This window comes from Lemur catta, chromosome 7 (genome assembly GCF_020740605.2).
Source record: "Lemur catta isolate mLemCat1 chromosome 7, mLemCat1.pri, whole genome shotgun sequence".
Taxonomy (NCBI): Eukaryota; Metazoa; Chordata; class Mammalia; order Primates; family Lemuridae; genus Lemur; species Lemur catta.
This window is the reverse complement of record NC_059134.1, coordinates 46,243,581-46,264,542: the sequence shown is the minus strand read 5'-3', so window position 1 is coordinate 46,264,542 and position 20,962 is coordinate 46,243,581. Positions and strand designations below refer to the sequence as shown.

Below are 20,962 nucleotides of genomic sequence, written 5' to 3'. Positions count from 1 at the left end.
TCTCCCCATCTTTTGACATGCTGCAGCGAAAAACATAAACCCTTTGTTCACCTAAAAGGCCTTCTTGGGTGGACAGAATACATCATGCAAGATAGCCCAAACTCTGCTTCCTTTTATAGCACCAGTCTTGTCCGTGGGAAACTCAGGCATCTTAGCTACGACGAAAGATGGGAGTCCAGGCTGCCCCACTGGAGCCCACTCTATTTAATTCCTGCCATCCAGAACTGCTCCCGCCATCTCCCTATGTTTAAAATTCTCTAGGCCACAAGCAGGCGCCGTCTCTATGTTCCCATACACCCCAATGATGAGGCTTTGTCAGGCTCCTGTGAACTTCCTGCCTGTGATCCTGTCTGCTCTGATGGGAGCCCCAGGCCGAGCCCACAGATCCTGCATCTCAGTGGGTCTCCAGCTGGGGAGTGAGTTAGCTACTTTCAGTGAAATGGGGGCTTCAGAGCTAAGTCTGGCTCCCAGGGAAGCCCTGCGTCTCAGTCTGGCTTTGCAGCAGCTGTGCCTGAGGTGAGGAACAGCCTGTCATGGCTGGAATAACCAAGGGAAGCTCATCCTCAGGGTACCCAGGGACTTCAGTGGTCCAGGCTGAGAGAAGAGAAGAGAGACTAAACAAGAGCAGGTGGAGCACACACCTCCTAGAGTGTGCCTGGGGATGTCCTGGAGTGCCTGGTGTGCTGTCCCAAAGGACAGAGAAATTCCAGGAGGTTAATGGGACATTCACTACCCAAATGGGTCAATTCAGAGGTGAGGAGGGGTAGGAGGAGTGTTCAGGGATAGCAATTCTGAAGTGAGGCAATTAGAAATCTGTCTGTTTGGAATCTACTATGGTGATAGTAGCAACAGCAGATTTATCTGTCACCAACAGATTTAGGGAATACCTTGCCATGCTCCAGGCAGTGGGTCAAGCTCTTTTCTGCATTATATTATTTTTCCTTCTTATTATCTCCACGAATCAGGTGCTACTACTTTCTATTTTACAGATGAGGAAACTGAGGCACAGCAAGTTCATGCAGCTTGCACAAGATGACACAGTTTCTAAGTGGCACTGTTGAAATTCAGCCCCATGTGGGCTGGCTCGACTTTTCATGCTCTTACTCTTTCACCTCTACTCCCCCTCGGGGTTAGTGGTTAGAAGCACACGTCTTGAATTCAGGTGAGATCTGAGTTTCCATGTGACCACAGGTGACTTGCTTAAAGTGTAAATGTTAGTAATATTTATTGACTTCACAGGGAAGCAAAGAGAATGGTAACTAACCTCAAGTGCTATGCTATACATTCAAGTATCCATTTACCTATTTATTTCTGTATTTATTTACATGTCAAGTTATTATAAGACTTATTAATATTTATTGAGCACTTACTATGTCCCAGGCCCTGCACTGAGTACTTCACATCTCATCTCATTAGTAATCACAATTGCAAGGAGTAGCAGCTACAGCTCACTCAATTTTATAGCTAAGAACACTGCAGTGGTTATATTTTTATCTATGTAAGATTCTAAAGTCAATGTGCTTTTTTATGATAATTGGATGGATATTCAAATATAAGGCTTTATTTATTCATTATTTGTTGTTTTTATTATTCAAGAGGGTTGTGTTGGAGAGAGAGCAGAAAGAGGAAGGGCTCTCTAACAGATAAGGGCTCTATTAGCACTGACAAGATAGGAAAACATCCAAGGAGGCTGTCCGGAATATGGAAGGTGAGTATGATGGATGATGAGCTCCCGAGCCTTTGCCAAGCACTGTGGAGAGGCGGCTGCAGAAGTCAGGGAAGGTGAGTTCCCAAGTCATCCCTGTCTCTGCTAAATCAATACCTGTCAGGGCCCAGCAGGAGGGAGACAGAGGGTGTAAGGAGGTCAGACTTCTCAAGGTTCCTGAAGTCTGCAGGCAGAGCTCCCAGCTGGCAGGGATGCATTTGACAAGGACCTATGGATGCTGGGAGGGGGGCGGCAGGCGGAGCCTCCCTTTCTGCTTCTGCGTGGGATTTAAGTGGAGAGAAATTGGAAAAGTGTCCAGGAAAATTGCCTCTTCCAGCATCTAGTGTCCAGACTGGAAACTTGATTGGACATGAGGATGTTTCTCAGAGTCGCAGGGGTTCTCAGGCAAAGTGAGCAGGCCTCACCATGCCACAGGGGAATAGATCAGGTCACCCTGTCACCATCTGAGGATCCGGGCCCCTCAGCTGGAATGCCACACAGGAAAATGACTTCTCTGCTGCCTTCCCTCTTCCTTTCCCTCTCTTTCTTCTCTCGTGGTCCCCGGCCCAGCCAAGGCGTTTTCAGTGCACTGTTTTTCCAACTGTGCTCTGCATGGCCCTGGGCATTCTCCAAAGCTGTCTCCACGGCCCCAGGAACGCTGAGTGGAGGGAGGGCAGGGAGGGCAGACAGAGCCCAGCCAGCAGCACCAACAGAGAAGTTTTGTTCTTTTATTTTATATATTATGGGTTTTGGTCTAAGGTTTTGTTTGGGGAAAGCCTTTTACCCTCCAGCACTCCTCTCCCAATAAATCCAGACCAGTCATGTGTTTTTTGTGCCTTACTTAGGCCATGGCTCCTAGCACGTAAACTCATGTACTGCATAATATGGTTTTGGTCACTGAAGGACTGTGTGTATGATGGTGTTCCCATAAGATTATAATACTGTATTTTTACTGTATCTTTTCTATGTTTAGATGTGTTTAGATACACAAGTATCTACCATTGTATTACAGTTGCCTACAGTATTCAGTACAGTCACAAGCTGTCCAGGTTTGTAGCGTAGGAGCATAGGCTATACCGTATAGCCTAAGTGTGCAGTACTATCTAGCTTTGTGTAAGTTCACTCTGTGATGTTCACACAATGACAAAATGCCTAATAACACATCTCTTAGAACGTAGCCCTGTTGTTAAGCAATGTGTGACTGTATTCGCTAAATAATAGCCATTATTAATAGTAGTACTACATACACAGGCCCTCAAGGGGCTGATGCTATAGGACATGGATGTATTCCCCTTGCTATTTCATGAGGAGCCATGCTAGGATGTGTCCACTCCTGACACTCCTTGCTCTCCTCTAAGAAGGCGTCGTACATCTCTGCTTGCTCTCTGTAAGCTGGAGTCCAAATGGAGCCTCTCTTGACTAAGGAGCAGACAGCCTGTGATAAAGATGAGACCATGGATATCAAAGTGCTTCATGGATTGTAAAAAGGCTGTAAAACAATTTGATGTTGTTACCCTTATTCTATTTTTAGGAGGAATTACAGTCACAATGAATATTCCTAGTGGGAATTTGGAAGAATTTCCTGGAGCAGATGAACTCCAGTTCTCAAAAGCAGTACGTGTTCCCTAAGCATGTAGCCTGGGACACTGATGGAGACTCCAAGAAGCCTGAATGATGAGGTCTTTGCCTAAAGGGAGCTTACCATAAAGCCTCGAATAACCAGATCCTACTTGCTCATGGCTTCAGTTAAATAGAATGACATCTTTTTTTTTTCCTTTAAACTTTTGTGAGAAAGGTAAATGGCAAGAAGACAAGAATATATCAAATATTTATGTATTATTTTCATTTTTACAGGCATTTATTTTGCAAGGGTAGTTTAGGATATGGACTGTGGTTGTCTATTCAGTGCATATTTATGAAACTGTACCAGCTACTGTCTGGGCCCTGGCGTGCGGGCTGGAGGGAGAGGGGAGGGGAGGAATGGCATTAACTCAGACCCAGGCACTGTGGTGGGAGTAACTGCAAACATGCAGCAAGGTAACTCCAGGGCAAAAAGAGGATAAGTGATGTACAGGAAGTACAGAGCTTCCAGGGAAGTTAAAAGAGGCAGTTTTTTCCTGGCTAGGGCATGTCAGAGCACGGCATCCCGGCATCCCTGCATTTATAAACTCCTAACTGAAAACTGATATTTCCACTGGTGCCAGTTGCACTCTTGGGCAAAATGGTGAGATGAGAAGAGGCTTTTTAAAGTATATTTTTAAAATTGTTTTCCTCTTCTCTCCTTTTCATTGCTCACAAACACCAGTGCCCTTGTACTCTGTCTCCCCTCTCACTCAAAGACACTCTCAGGTCCTTTGGGCACGTGCCATTAGTTGATTGATTAATTCAACAAATAGCCGTCAAGTGCCTTTTCTGTGCCAGGTACTGGGTACCATTCTCAATCACCACACTGGTAATAGCAGTGAATGAGATGGACACGTTTCTCTGTCCTGCAATGGGTAAGCTTGAAAACAAAATAGTAAAAAACAAATTAAACTGTCTGTTAAAAATTTTAAGTAATATTTTTAGGCCATGAAGAGAATGACTTTAAGATGTTGTTCCAGCCAGAGATTAAATGGCTACTCTAGACAGGAGGGTCAGGAACGGCCTCTCTGAAGAGAGACTACTTGAGCAAAGACCTGGATATAAGGATCTAGAAGCACAGTCGTCCAGAAACTGGGGATGTATAAAGACTCTGAGTTTTGAGCTGAGTTTCAAGTGTTTGAGGAATAGAAAGAAAGACAGTGTGTTACAGAGGAATGAATGAGAGAGAAAGCACAAAGGAATGAAGTCAGAGAGGAAGACAGTAATTTGAGTTTTGATATAGGCGTAATGAAAAACCGTTGGAGGTGACTGTAGCAGTATAAAGTGTTTCCCCTATAAGACATTTGCCTTTATGTATTTATATATCTTACTTCCTACACAAAATGTGCCTGAGGCCTCCTTGAATCCTACCTACAATCTCAGCACAGTGCCAGGCACAGAGCAAATGCTCAATAAATATTTACCCATTGGTTGAGCAATGGATAAGATCATAAACAAGAACAGAAGCAAAGGATCAGATCATAAACGAAAGCTACAAAGCCCTGATGGTAGAATATCAGACATTTCACCCCAAGATAGACCTGGGGAGACCCCATCCTCCCAGGTGTCTCAGAGGACACACTGTGAAATGGCCACTGCCCTGGACCTCAGGGCCCTGCCTCTCCTTTCCTTTTTCACAGGCCTCAGGCATTCAGCCTCTTCTCTTTCTCTTTACAGCCACCCCATTATTTGGGGTCTCCTCCCACCAAGCCTGGATTCATAGTCTCCCCTGCTCCTCCCACTTCTGCTAGCTCTATAGAAGGGCACAGGCCTGCCTCACTGAACAGTAGAATTGTTAAGTATTGCAAGGAAAATAACACGAACTGCAAATATGGGAATGTTGTTAGGAGTCTTCCCAAAGCTTTTCTTTTGGTAGATTTGGGGAACCTGCCTTCAGTTTCTTCCTTCTGCAATTGCCCTGGCTGCCACAAGGATGATAAACTGGGGGAAATTTCATTTTTTTAATTGAAATACTGTTTTCCATTATATTGTCACTGAGGGAGATTGACGGGATTCAGGCTGTTCTTGACCCTACATTCGGAGACCTTGGCTAAACATACTGCTGAAACTTGTCTCCGTGTGATTATGTGAGAGCAATTCACTCTTCTTTCCTTCCTCAAACCTGGAGAAAGTTCAGCTTTCCATCTGGACTCCAAATAGTTGTCAAAAATTCACCCTTCAATTCTCCTATTTTTGTCAGCAGGAAAACAGTGGGTAGCATCGGAGAAATAGAATTAAAAACAAAATCTGAATTTAACCCAGAAAAGCTCTCCACAAAGGTAGAAGAGAAATAAAGCAGTTTTGTTATTGAATAAGCCTTAAAGCAGAATGTGATGCACATCACAGGCAATCTGCTACAGAGATTGCCAAGACAGAAAGAAATTTCACTCTTTTATGTAGCCAAGTGGATATAACCTATTACATACATTGCTGTTCTCAAGAGAAATTTGCTAATTTTCTCCTATATTTATGACTAGAGGTAGGTTTTGCAATTTGGAGTCAGTTGACAACTGAATTGGGTCCATCTCCTCCCAGAAAACTGAGAGAGAGGGAACTTTATCTTTTTTGGTGATTACATTTCAAAGAGATGGCTCTTAGGTCTTTGAGGAAACACTTCTAAATTGTGAGACTGGCAAGAGCCTTATTTAACATCTGCCTTGCAGTAGGCGTTGGGATGCCATCGGGCTGATCCCAGTGGGTTAAAGTATAGGTCCCTCAGATACATACTCCAGAAGTGGGTGCTGGCTCAAACATGTGATCTTTCTACCTTGCCAAAAGTTTGAAGTTTTAGTGCTCTCACAGAGTTCTCACTGTGGGTGTCCCAGACCATAATACATGAGTCCTTTTAAGAACTATTTCTAGAGAGCATATTGAATAAATGTTTATTTTATTTGCTGACATAAAGTCTACAAAGTCTCTTCCCTTCTCAGTTGTCTCCTCCAACTTAGAAGAATCTGAGGACAGTTTCTCCCAGGAAGTGCCCTTTTTCCAACTATACAGGGCTAAACAGATGAATAGTGCTCTGAGTCTCAGATGCGAAGCCCCGAATGCTCGAACTTTGGAGGATGAATCCTGTCTCTTCTCTAACTAGCAGAATAATTAATATATTGGGGCCTTGCTTGAACCATCTGCCAAAGGAGGATAATAATTATTCTACCCTTCACCCTTTTCCCATCTTCACCTAGATAATTTCTATTCATTGTATAGGTTTTGACTGAATACTTTCTTTTGTCATAACCTATACTTCGTTTTAAGCTCATTGTGCCTGTAGCTATTAGCTTGCCTGTCTTGCCATGCTGTAAGGACAGAGGACTTATTCACTGCTTATTTTTAGGGACTGCTTATAATAGGGATTAGAGAACTTGTGAATGCTTGAATGAACCTACCTATTTGGATGGTCATGAGATGGAATGCTGTATTGTGAGTAAAGTTCCTGGCACACAAGGTCTATCCTCTCCCTTTCTTTAGAGCTAAGACCCTTTGAGCTGTTCTTCTTTCCTCTATAAGAACATCCTTTGGACATTTCCTCACCCTCAGCTGTGCTCTTTTTTCTTAGATTATGAATACGCTAAGACATGGTAGGTTCTTCTGAAACATTCATCATTTATTCAAATGCTGAATGTGGCCAAGAAATTAGCCTCTTCACTTCCAAAAGATTTTTTAAGCCAGGGGCTTGAAGAAAAAGATATTGCTGCTTATTGGTCTATTAACCAAGCAATCAAACTAACATCTTATTCCAGAAACATTGCATTTAATCAGTTTGGAAAGGGTAGGGGAAGAGCACCAAGAGAGAGTCTGGGTGAGCTCTTTTCTCATTTTGCAAGGTTTCCCTGGATGAGATTGTTCCAAACCATTGGCTTGCTGGGACTGTGGGGAGCAAGACTCAGTGAGGTGGTTCTGACACTTGAAAGGCCCGAGAGAAACACATCCCCACCAGGAGATTTACTGCTTGGAAGCACAGGTACCGATCACGCTGGTATTATAAAAACGGTTTGCTAGCTTCCTTCTGAGCTACAGGTAAGTAAGTGCATACTCACTTTAATCATTAGTAAGAAGATGAATTCTGGCAAAGAGGCTGTTGGTCCCACAGGATGTTCAAGGCTTCAAAGAAACAGATGAACATTTGAATAACTTTCCAGATGGAAGACAGCAGCCAGTATTAATTCTTAATTTATTTCCCCTCAGAGTAAATATCTCCTGGTAACTCTTAGTCAGACAGACAATGAGGGTTCAGCAAAATCATTTAGGAGTTTGCAGAAAAAAAAAACCAAAGGTTTTGAAGGTGAAGGGAAAATAAACATCCAAGAAAGGATTTTTTTTTTATCTCAAACTCAGGTGAATGAATGATTTAGAAATAGAAGGTTTGCATTGTAGACTTTACCAAATGACATCAGCATATTTGGATTTGCTGAATTCTCTCTTACTTTGGTATAACGCTATTCCACTGTTCATTTAATTAAAAAAACTATAATAATAGATCTTTAATTACTTGAAGAGACATTGCTGGTGATCTTTCCTATCTCTAATTATGGAAATTATTTCATATTTTAAAAATAGAATAATTAATCATGAGACTGTTTCACAATTTTGGCTGCTGGGTCTGTGCAAATGACACAGTCCCAGCAATTTTTTTTTTTGAGATGGGGCGAGGTATTAAGCTCTAGATTTTGCTTTTTCTTTTTTAAAAAATAAATTTTATTGTGTATATTTGACATTAACAACATGATGTCATGGGATACATATAGATAGTCAAACGGTTACTACGGTGAAGCAAGTTAGCATATCCATTCTTGCATATAGTTACTTTTTTGAGACAAGAACAGCTAAAATGTACTTATTTATCAAAAATTCCTAATACGATGCAATTTTATTAACTACAGTCCTCATGTTGTATGTTACATTTCTAGACTTGTTCTTTCGCACAGAGAGAATCAAACAGTGATTAGCAAGCGTGGGGTGAGTGGAAAAGAAACGGGGAGATGTAGTTGAAAGAATACCCAGCCTTCTTCCTAGGAAATTTCAATCTCCTATTATCTCATTGCTAAGAGAGGAACAAGCCCTGCCAACAAGGCCATGCAAATATTAACAATTGATATTTGCATAATGCTTTATTATTTAGAATGTATATTTATAAGCTTATTGTATCCAACCCTGTCAGCAACACTGTAAGAAAAGTGTCATTACATACTGAGAGAATAAATAGTAACATTAGTAGTAACAATAATGATAAGAAGAAGAAAGTAGGAAGATAATGACTTGCCCAAGGTCACACACCTGAGGGCAGAGCTGGGATGTAAACCCTTTCTTAATGTTCTTTCCATTGTGTTTGTTTTTTGTAGAGGTGAGGATAAATGAGTGAGACAGACTCTGGTGGGAAGACTTTCAGAATTCTCAATTACAGAGTTGGAAGGAAACCTAAGGATCACCTACCTACAACTCCCTTAGAAAGATGAAGATGGAGGTAATTGCTACCTGTGCACAGATGGTTAGTGGGAGAGCCTGGTCCTTAAGCGAAGCTTCCTGACATGTGGGTTTCTGTTCTTCCTTATTGCACTGTTTTTTTCATGTGCATGCCTATATATGTTTACTATTTATCTTTATTCTTACATATCTTACTTTTCAGTAACCTTCTAGGAGGTGAAGAGGACATTTTCCAATCGAAGAGAAGGCCTAGAAAATTTACACCTTACATACTTAGAATACCACAAAAACTTAGCTTTTATGTTGGGACAGGCCTCATTTTCCTATTTTGGCTAGAGAAATGAGGTGTCAGGGTTCTCGATAAATTATACACTTTTTTCCTGTCCTTTTGTTCCTCCTGCATCCCTTCTCAACTTTGTAACTTTTACTCTGCTGAGGCTTCCAGTATTTTCACATAAATTGCACTGAATGTCAGATGTGGGTCAGTGGATATTGTTGTAAAAAAATATCTGTATGAAAACTGACCAATTTGTGGGATAAAAAGACAATGAAATGCTCCCAATGATTTTGGTGGTTGAATCAGCTTGAATCCACTCCAGTGCTGTCCCTGACCTTTTCCCAGCCATGTGAGTCCTTAAGTTAGTCATGGTGGGAACACTGACTTTTTGGAGTAGACATGATTCAGTATCAGTTTAAATTTAGAAAGCATTGCTGCCCTTACTGTCAAAAAACATACTTTATAAATTATTTCTCTGCAGAGGTTTCAAAGAGGTATAAGATAATTCAGTGGTTTTTATCATAGGCTGTGGATCCTCAAAATGCTGAAGAGTTACTACAACTCCTTAATGTTTCCATGGACTGAAAAAATACAGCAGCCACACATCAATACGATGAGCTCACAATATTTTCCTGCAGCTTTGTCCTGCCGTAGCTTTCTCAGATAAGGACTTTTGTATTTCAGGCAGTTGCTAAAGCTGGGCGTTTGCAGTGCTGCTCAGGAGAGTAGGTAGAGCTCTAGTCTGGAAGGGGGCCCTTTAGAGAACGGGGGGCAAAGAGAGAGGCAGGAACAGCACCTTCAGTTGAGTTTGAAGCAAGCACATGGGCGTTTAAACAATAATACCAGAGAGGCCAGGTGTGGTGGCTCACGCCTGTAATCCTAGCACTCTGGGAAGCTGAGGTGAGTGGATCCCTCGAGGTCAGGAGTTCGAGACCAGCCTGAGCAAGAGTGAGACCCTGTCTCTACTAAAAATAGAAAGAGATTATCTGGCCAACTAAAATATATATAGAAAAAAAGTTAGCCAGGCATGGTGGCGCATGCCTGTAGTCCCAGCTACTCGGGAGGCTGAGGCAGGAGGATTGCTTAAGCCCAGGACTTTGAGGTTGCTGTGAGCTAGGCTGATGCCACGGCACTCTAGCTCGGGCAACAGAGCGAGACTCTGTCTCAAAAAAAAAAAAATAAATAAATAATAATAATAATACCAGAGAGTTAAGACAATTGCAGGATATGAACAGTGTGAGGAAAAGAGCTGGGGAAAGAGGATTTTAAGGAAGTTTGCTGCAGGTTATGAATGACTGTCTTTGGATACCTCTCATGAGACTTTAGATATGATTTAAATTGTTTTTAACAAGTTTTATTTTTTTCCAGATATAATGCTTGTGTTTTGAATCTGGCATTGTTCTTAGATGGGCCACTAAATGTATAGGTCATGAAACACTCAACCAGTTTTTAAAAGTATATAGATATTTTTGTGATTAATAAAATAAAATCCATTTAGAGGTGATATTAAACATAATAGTTTTACATAATTGAATTAGAGCATTGAGCAAGACACTAAAACAGTTCAGGATACAGAGTAGGTTCTTAATAAATATTTCCCAATTTTGACTCTGTGTCCTTATATTCCCTTCCCAATTGGATTCCAAGCACCTCTGTATACCCGGAGGGCCTAATTCGGTGCTTATACACACTAGCTATTCCCACAAGTATATGGAGCTGAACTAAAGTGAATTTGCACTGGAAGCTCTTTTGGGAACCAGTTACACTATAAACCTTGATTTAGATATCAATAAGTTGAGTTAAAAATACAGAATTTTTTGATCAAATTTTAACAATGCTGCTTCAAAATAAAAATATTTTGAGGGAACTTTTTATTACATTATTTCTACTGCATGAATGCCATAAAAGAATTCAGTCAGCAAAAGATTGCATTGTGTATGCTGCAGTTCTTTGTTTATGTTTCATGAATTTTTTTGCATGAATTTGTTTTAGTGCTGCTTGCTTATTATGACGTTGGATTTTCTCCATTATATTTAATCTTCTTAGCAAATTCAAGTCTGTGACAATGCTGAAATGTTTGCTTTTAAGCTTTCCTGATTTGGTATATTAAGTGAGAATTCCTTTTTTCACTTATTCTTAGGGATGGGTCCTATATTAAATCCTAGCTCAGTATCCAAGAAGAATGTTACTGTGTTATGAGTGTTTTGCAGAGCAGGCCATGTAGATATGTATCTATAATTCAGGATGGGTAGGTAGGTTGATGCAGCTCAGGGTCAAGGTGGATCCTACCTTGAAGACTCTCACCAGGAACTCTGCGAAATAAGATCAGATAACCCAAAGATATGGGCTGTGCAGTCTCCAGAACCCACAGAGCAAAGCAACCTAAGCTGTGTGCCGATGCGTGTGGGGGTCACAATGGAGGAACCAGGGGAAGATCCTGTATTGTCCTCTATTTCCCTGACTGGGCACCATGCATGATATGCCTTTTGCTGCTTCTTTTCAATACATACAAAACAGAAACCAAGAAATAAAATTATCTTTCTATAGTCAATTTCAAAATCTTTGAACAAACTTGCACAGCCTTTTTTTTTTTTTTCTGTTTTCCTGTTCCGCTGTATTTGAAAGCTATTTTATATTACTTTAGGCCGTAGTCCTCCTGTCTTGACTGCTTTTCATATCAAGTAAGGTTGAGGGCAACTCAGCTGATGCTGCAAGGGCTCATATTGGGGAGAGAATTGAATAAGATTCTAGAAGCTAAATTTCTTTAGTAATTTATTAAAATATCCCAATCCAACCCTTATCCTGCCAGCATTTGAAAGTTTTACCAAACTGTGTGTGTTCTTCCACATGGGGCTCTGTTGTTTCTGGGCTTAAATCTGCCTGAGCACATCGTCTGCATCAAACGGGAGGCCAAGCCATCCCAGACACTCTTGGAACAGACATAACTTCATGTGAAGCCCCCTTTCTTCTACTCTAAGAGTACCTTTTCGCATAGAGGAAATAAATCCTGAAATTATATATTTAAAACATCAGTCATGAGACTGTTTGATCTAGCCAAGTCCATTTGGAGTCTCATAAAACAACTCGGGCTGATTTTACATTAGAGGAGCCTGATCCTTCTCACGAGTCCATAATTCTTACCCACCCTGAGCAGCAGGACACTCGAAATACTTCTTTGAGTTTCTGGACCAGTATTGACTTTGGGACATGCTATCAGCATTGTAGGGGGCTGGCAAAGAGTGAGGGTGCTTGTAATTTCTTGGATCTTTCCCTGGGGACTTGGTGGGCAACTTCAAGAGAGTAAACTAAAAGCCTGAGCAATAGGCTGAAAGGATGCATTCACAAATGGTAAATATTCATTTACAGGCCTAGGCAGTGATGTAAATATTTAACACTCATACTTTCTCTACAACAAACATCAAAAATAAGTCAGGACGCTTCTCAAAGCTGTGCCCTTACCATGGCATGGAGATGGCACACCTCTGCCCATCATAAAGTCAGCGGACCGTAAGTGGCAGAACTCATGTGCTCAGAGGGAAGGGTGTTCTGCTTTTACTGCTGAGAGTAGAAGAATTGTTACCTTCTGTATATTTGTGTTTTAAAGGGACCTGCCATGAGGGCAGAGGTAACATTTTATCCAGTAAAGGATAAAACCAAACGTATCCTCATTTATTTTTCTGAATTTGCTTTCTCCAGAGATTGAATGTCCCTAAAATTACAAACTACATTAATATTCTTGAGCAAAGATAAGAATTATTGGTGTGTGACTTGCACATAGTTTCTTATCTAAAGGAGCTAAACATTCCATGTTAAATACAAACTACTAAAAAATAAGACAGAATTATCCAAACAATGTCTAAGGAAGATCATTGGTTGCAATTCAGATAAAAATTGATATCCGTGCAACAAATTTATAGGCCTATAATGCTTTAAAATTTTTTTAAACACTAAGAAATTCCCCACTGTCTAGAATATCTGAAGTTTCTTCTTATTTACCATATTTTCAATGAGAATTACACCATTCTTCATGTTTCAAAAAATCATTGATGGTTATAAAAAAAGACATTGTTTAGATTCCTATTGATGAGAAGTTTAATTCTAGGAAAGGCAATCCACATCTTTCTTCCTCTGAAAAGGTTTTTTTAATGCCAATATCCAAAAATCACTCAGTGATTCCATGAGCCCTCTAAGCACTAGGAGCATATGCACATATGCTCAATATCTCTAATCAATGTGGCACTTGAATTAAGCTAATTTATTCAGTGCAAACATGACCTTGAATTATAGAGTAATATTTTAATGTTGTATTAAGGAACTTTACCTATGAGGAAGAATTCTAATTAGTGTATGACAAGAAAAGACACTTAATGTGGGTCATTGACTCGTCATTGTTCGGAAAATAATTGGCACCGTTTGGAAGTCACAGAGAGAGTTTCACACTAAAAAATCATTTGGACAAATGGATAATCAGGTATACTTTGCAGTAGGAGTAAGTGAGGGCTGAACTTTCTCGTTCTCATGTTCATCCATGAATGAAATTAAACAATGCTGAAGATTTAAAAATACTCTACTTGAAAGCACACCTTTGATGGAGATCCAAGTTCTTTCTGCTTTTTCCCCCCATCATCCTCTGGACATTGGCATGCGATAAGAAGCTACTTAAAAAGAAGTCCAACAGTCTCACTGTTATTTTTAGCCTATCCATCAAATTTAAAAACATTTATTTTAGGGTCTACCAAAGGGTTAGTTGGGTGTTGATGGTGTTTAGAGTACAGTAGGTTAACAAGCATACCCCAGTCTTCCAGAGGCTTTCAATCTATTTAGACAGACAGACATAAAAACAGGCAATTAAAATGTAGCATCATTCCTGGGACAACAGGTAAGCCAGAGTGCTGTGGTCATCTCAACACAACCCAGGTGAGGTAAAGTAGTGTTTCAAGGTGATTATAAATATCTCATTTATTGTGTTTTTTTAAAAAAATAATTATTAAAAAAACATGTTTATTATAGAATATAAAGTAAATCTGAAAAATACATTGGAGCTGCATCATAAAGGTAGATAACTTATATAATTTCAACCATCCACTTTTAACATTCTTTTTAAGTCCTCAAAGATATTTTCTGTGACTTCTAGTCTAGGGAGAGGAAAGAAAAAAACCTCTTCAAAGGGCCTCACTCACAGCATTATAGAACCTCTTCCTCAAAGTTAATGTTACTGAGACAATTTTATGTTACTCTGGGAGATTATTTGATTCATGTCTGTTTCCCTCACTATGCAATAAACTCTATCAGGTCGGGGATCTTCTCTCGTTTTAATTCACTTTAGCATCCAGAGTGCCTTGCAAAGTGCTTGTCTCATGCTAGACAGTAAATGAATGTTTGTTGGATGGATGGATAGATGGGTCAATAATGAAACTGGAATACCACGCAGAACTGTGTTGCAGAAATGATGGTGGCCTGGACTAGGGAAGTGACATTGGACTACAGAAAAGTGGATGGATTTAAGAGATAGGAAAGTAATGCAGGACTTGGTTTTGATTAAATGCGTGGAGTAAGGGATAAAGAAGTGACAAGGATGACACCCAGATATATAGTCTGAGTAACTGGGAGGATGATAGCGTCCTTCCTTGAGGCAGATTGATAAATTATACTCCAGTACACTAAAAGGACTTACTAATGTGATCAAAGAACAATAGTCAGTAGCTGGCAAGAAATGAAAGAAGCTCTAAGACATGAGGATCGGATATGCTCTGAGGAGTCTTCAGGAGAATTACTAGGAAACTTTGCACCTTGATTTAGTGAGACAATTAGTGAATCCATTTGTATTAGTTTCCTAGGACTGTTATAGCAAATTTCCACAAACTTAGTGGCTTAAAACAGCAAATTTATTCTTCTATGGTTCTAGAGACTAGAAGCCTGAAATCAAAGTGTCTGCAGGGCTATGCTCACTCTAAAGGCTGCAGGAAGAATCCTTCCTTTCCTCTTCCAGCTCTGGTGGCTCCCGGTATTCCTCAGATGTGGGAGAGTAATTCCAATCTCTGTCTCCATCTTCATATCACAATGGGGTTATATCCTGATAAACCCATCCTAAGTTGAAAATGTCATAAATCAAAAATACATTCAATTTGCTTAACGTACTGAACATCGTACATGTTCAGAACATGTACATTAGCCAACAGATGTGCAAAATCACCTAACACAAATGTTTGAAAATAAAATATTGACTATTTCATGTAATTTATTGAACACTGAGCTGAAAGTGAAAAATAGAATGGGTGTATGGGTACTTGAAGTACAGTTTCTACTGAATGCATATTGCTTTTGCACCACTATAAAGTTGAAAAAGCCTAACTTGAACCATTGTAAGTTGGGGACGGTCTGTATAATCTCCTTTCATTGTCTCTATCTTCCTCTTCTTGTAAGGACATCAGCCTGTTACGTTCTGACAAAGCTATCAACCATGCATAATACAAACTTTGGTTGGGTAAAGAGATATTTTATGTTTTAAAAAGGTAAAAAATATTTGTGTATTTGTTGAAATATTTCCCAATAAAACATTTTAAGTTAAAAAAAAACCTGTGTTTATTAAGTGAAAATAACAATGAATAATAAAAGAATAGATGGATTTGTACAGGTTGAGAGGAGGAAGGAATTCCAGATTTGAATCTGGACAAGAGCAGAGTCACAGAGGCACTGATGTGTGGGGTTATGGTGAGAAGTTGGGGAGAAAATCCCATGCTTGGAGAGAAGGTGTGGGTACAGGGAAGAGCAGTTTAGAGGGAAAGCTTTGTTCCAAGCCCAGCTCTACCTTTGTTGCCAAATGCAGGTTCAGCTCCCCACCACCTCAGAGCCAGACATGAGAGGCAAGAGGCAACAGGTGGGTGTTGGTGAAGGAAAGGTGGTTTATTCAAGTGTCAGCAGCCTGAGGAGACGGCGGACGATTGTCTCAAAGACCATCTCTTGCTTCTCTGCTTACTGAGCGCCTTATAAAAGGAAGGGTAAAGGGGGCTGTTGGCAGAAAGCAAGCTTTGTGCAGGTCATCATGACCTACTGTTTGTTGATAACCAACAAGCAAGACATCTGGTGGATCTTGTTATCAGCAGTCTGCAGTTGGCCTATTCTAGACTCTTGGTGTGTTTTTCCTCAAGGTCGTTTTCTAGTCTTGTGCCCAGCAGCTGTGTAAGCAGTTAGCAGGTTGATCTAAACTTTTAAGACAGAACAAGATGAACGCACACTGGAAGCAAAATGGCTTCCCTTTAGCCAGCCTGGCGTTATAGTCCGAATGGCCCTTGGAATGAACTGGCATCTTTTCGTAATGATAATTAACTTCAGTCCTTAGCTTCCTCATCTTTAAAATGAAGATAGTAATTGTGTTTACTTCACAGCATTGTTTGAAAATTTAATCAGAAGTACCAGAAAAGTCTGAGCACAACATTTGTGCCCTCGAACTTCCCTCATGAGTGGCTGCCCTGTGTGCTGGGCGGTGGCTGCGGGAGGAAGAGGGAGAACGGAGGAGCAGGCAGGGGCAGGTTGGCATCCGACCCTCGCAGACCTCCACCGTCCTCAGACTGTATCGCAAGACAGTAAAAAGCCACTGTTGGCATATTATTAAGAAAATAACTTGAGGAGGCCACTGTGGACATGCAGGTGTGAGGGATGAAGGGACAATGTAAGAGACTGTCCTAAAGGGTCCCAGTAAGTATTAGATGACCAATTGCATAAAAAGAGGGAGGGAAGGCCAGAAAATAACATTGGAGTATCAAGTGTGACTGAATTAAAGGGGAAGGAGCTATTAGCATAAATAAAAAGGGAGCATGCAAAGTTATTTTAGAGATAAAACTGGTTTTACAAGAAGCTTTAAAAATATTATCATTGATCCAAATTTGTTCTCCCCTGCTTCAGATCCAGCAACACCGTAAGAATCTTCAGTGAAGCCTGGTGAACACTTTCTCTGCAAGCAGTGCGTGTGATTTGTGTCCGAGATACCCAGGTTTAAATTCTGGTTCTGCTAATATACTACCAGTGTCAGTTTGCACATCTGTCAAATGGGGATAATATAATACCTATTTCACAGGGTTCTTATTAAGATGAAATGCACTTTGTTCTAGGTCTGTGACCCTGCTTAGAAATGTGTGCTCCGGCTTTAATCAGAGAGGAGGATGAACTGTTGCCAAGAACTCTAAAGTGAATGGGTTCCCAGTTGATTGCAGGTTTACAGAAAAATGATGAAAATTTCTGGCTTAGTCTGTAATGAAGAGGTTCAAAACAGCAATTCTTCTTTTACATGGAGTAGCTATTTAGCTTGAGCAAGTTAAAGCACTGGTGAATAATTTATTGCAAAATAGGCTTTATGGTATGCATAAGTTAGTCAAATACAAGCTCATAAAAGTCAACTTCAGAAAGATTATTAATTCAGGCTATAGGCATAGTGTTTCTGTTTAGAATCCCCTGAAACTTTGAAACATAAGTGAATTCAGGGAAATTGACAATCATTTGAGGAGAAGGAATCGTTTCTGACCCATTCAGCCCAATGGCACCATGCCCCGTGGCAAGGCCCTGCGGAGTGGCGATGACTCCTTCAACACCTTCTTCAGTGAGATGGGGGCTGGCAGGCGCGTTACCGGGCTGTCTTTGTGGACCTGGAGCCTGCTGTCATAGATGGGGTAAGAACTGGCACTTACAGGAAGCTCTTCCACCCTGAGCAGCTGATATCTGGCAAGGAGGAGGCTGCCAACAACTATGCCCGTGGCCACTACACTGCAGGGAAGGAGCTCATCGACCTGGTGCTGGAGCGAATCTGCAAACTGACAGACCAGTGCACCGTGCTTCAGGGCTTTCTGATCTTCCATAGTTTTGGGGGTGGCACTGGCTCAGGCTTTACCTCCCTGCTGATGGAGCGGCTCTCTGTTGACTATGGCAAGAAGCCCAAGTTGGAGTTTGCTATCTGTCCAGCCCCCCGAGTGTCCACAGTGGTTGTAGAGCCCTATAACTCCATTCTGACCACCCCACCACCCTGGAACACTCAGAGTGTGCCTTCATGGTAGACAGTGAGGCCATCTATGATATCTGCCACTGCAACCCGGACATCGAGAGCCCTACCCACACCAACCTCAACCGGCTCATTGGCCAGATTGTGTCCTCCATCACTGCCTCGCTGCATTTTGATGGTGCCCTCAATGTGGACCTCACAGAGTTCCAGACAAATCTGATGCCCTACTCCCGTATCCGCTTTCCACTGGTGACCTACTCTCCCACTGTCTCGGCTGAGAAGGCCTACAGTGACCAGCTCTCCGTGGCAGAGATCACCAATGCCTGCTTTGAACCTTCCAATCAGATGGTCAAGTGTGACCCTCACCATGGCAAGTACGTGGCCTGCTGCATGCCTACCGTGGAGAAGTGGTGTCTAAGGATGTGAATGCCGCCATTGCTACTATCAAGACCAAGCCCAGCATCCAGTTTGTGGACTGGTGTCCCACAGGTTTCAAGGTTGGCATCAACTACCAGCCCCCCACAATGGTGCCTGGGGGCGACCTAGCCAAGGTGCAGCAGGTAGTCTGCATGCTAAACAATACCACGGCCATTGCCGAGGCCTGGGCGCACGTCGACCACAAGTTTGACCTGATGTAGGCCAAGCGGGCATTTGTGCACTGGTACGTGGGCGAGGGCATGGAGGAAAGGGTGTTCTTTGAGGCTCGAGAGGACCTGGCCTCCCTGGAGAAGGATTATGAAGAAGTAGGTGCAGAGTATATGGATGGAGAGCATGAAAGTGAGGAGTTCCAGGGGGTCCTGGTACCTGCAGCATCTGGCCTCTGGCTCCCCTATTCCGTAACTCATTCCACTGTTTCCCCCACCCCTACAAATACAGTCCATGTCTCAATCATGGGTCAAGAATTAATCATATTGCAGGGTTTTGGTGTTCACAGGATTTCATCCCAAGAACTTTGGATAAGAACCCACTGCAGCCTGCCTTAGCAGTGGATGGGCAGGGCTCTGACAGCACAGGCCCCTTCTGCCTGGGATTCAGATGGGCACATACACATATGGCATCATGCAACCACTTTTCTAGACCTTAGATTGACATAGAAACTCAAATTATCTTGATTCTCATGAGTTGGGAGACAGTAAGGGTCTGTGATGTCCAGCAGTACTTCCCTGTTTTATAGTAATTGATTTAATATTACATCACTGATGTTGTCTCAAACCATTTCACTCTCTTCTAGGTACCTTGCTGTCAGAATTTTCAGCACTCCAATACATGAATAATTACCCGTTTGTGTGTTTGGCTAACAATTAGTGAGCCCTTGCTTTGCACTAGGTATGGTGTTAGACACTGGGAATACAAAGGTTAATACCACCTAGAGATGGTCCAGAAACAAAACAAAACAAAGCTAAACAACAAACTTGTAATATAGTAAAAGAGAAAGAGTTACTACAGAGCCAACTACAGTATAAATGTGACCTGTATAATACTAATGCTGTAAGCAGAAGTACTGGGAGCACTAAGCACAGCAATCAAGTCCATCTGAAAGACCTCCCCAACAGCCCTGAAGGACGACTAGGCTTTTGATGAGTGAAAAAGGAGGAGATTATTCAAAGTAACATAAGCAAAATATCCACCAACCTAACAGAGCTGGACCATAGCAGGTAAGGAGAAATGGCAAGAAATGAGCTAGAAAGGGATGTTGGAGACAGAGTCCAGTGTGAATGTTTCCTGTGCACAGTGGGGAGACATGGACAGCTTTTGTGAGGGAGGATGGCAGAAACCAAACCTCAGGGTCCCTGGTGCTGTTTTGGGCTGGAGAGCAAGCTGCCGCTATGGCTGGACTGTACTCCCTAGACCAACACCAAATATACAGGCAGACCTGCACAAATTCACCCATTTGGAACAGCAGCTCCAAATAAGTGAAGCCCTGAAAGGGGCTGACTGCAACCCTGACATCTTCTCAAAAGCTTGGAAAGTAATCACTTTGATGTTAATTGATGCCAATTGGAGAGCATTTACAGTGATTTGGAAGATCAAAAGAAAACATTTTTAAAGTAATTTTCAAGATTAGCTCATGTGGCAGTTGTAAGGGGGGAAGAAGCCAGGGGGCTCAGCACCAATCACTGTCATTTATTACTGCAGGGGCCTGATGGTCAGTGAGGTTGTCTCCACTTGGGGGCACTCAATCTGCAGGCAGACGCAGCTCAACTGTCCTCCGAGGACACTCCAACCCCCAGCTCAAACTCCAAGCCCAAAGCCTGTCACAAGGAGTCAGAACCAGAGAAGGCTAAGCTGAAGAGCTCTCAGAACCCCTCATCCATCTCTGCCTCTGGCACACAGGGTGAGAGCCACAGACTGCAGAGCAGTGAAGCCTTAATCATGGAGCCGAGGAGCCAGTGATAACAGCTGTGGGCTGTAGGGGACAGAGAATTGTAGCCAAAGGCTCTACACTCTGTCCCCATATTTTACAAATAAAAAAGCCAGGACGTGTACTCTGACAAAGGATGTATTCCAACTTGTGATTAATTTTCATGGAAAGACAAAGGGAGAAAACATTTACAGTATGATCTGTCCTAGAAAATTCATACAGAAAACAGATACGTAATCTCAGGAACAAGCTATAGAAGGACAGGGAATTGGTTGCAGTGGTTGTAGAGGAAGCTGTTCCAACTTTCAGTTCCAAGTTTGAAGGGATAGCAGTGCCAGCCACAGCAGGACAGAGAGAGAGAGAGAGATTGCCTAATGAATGCCTATCATAGAGTATGTATTTAATAACTATTTGTTACTGAATAAGTAAATAAATTAATAGCCACAGACTGCACAAGGAAAATCAGCTATAGGAGGGGCAGGTATGTCCCCAGACTGTAGGAACAATTGCAGTCATTCCCAGGCCTTCCTACTCAGAGTATGGTTGCTGAGCAGCAGCAATAGCATCACCGGAGACTTTAGAAAT

At 41.8% G+C, this 20,962-nt stretch overlaps 1 pseudogene; it reads left to right on the top strand.

Moving 5' to 3' along the window:
• The first annotated feature begins 1,724 nt into the window (after nt 1-1,724).
• Nucleotides 1,725-20,409, top strand: LOC123642004 (annotated as a pseudogene).
• Nucleotides 20,410-20,962: the final 553 nt, after the last annotated feature.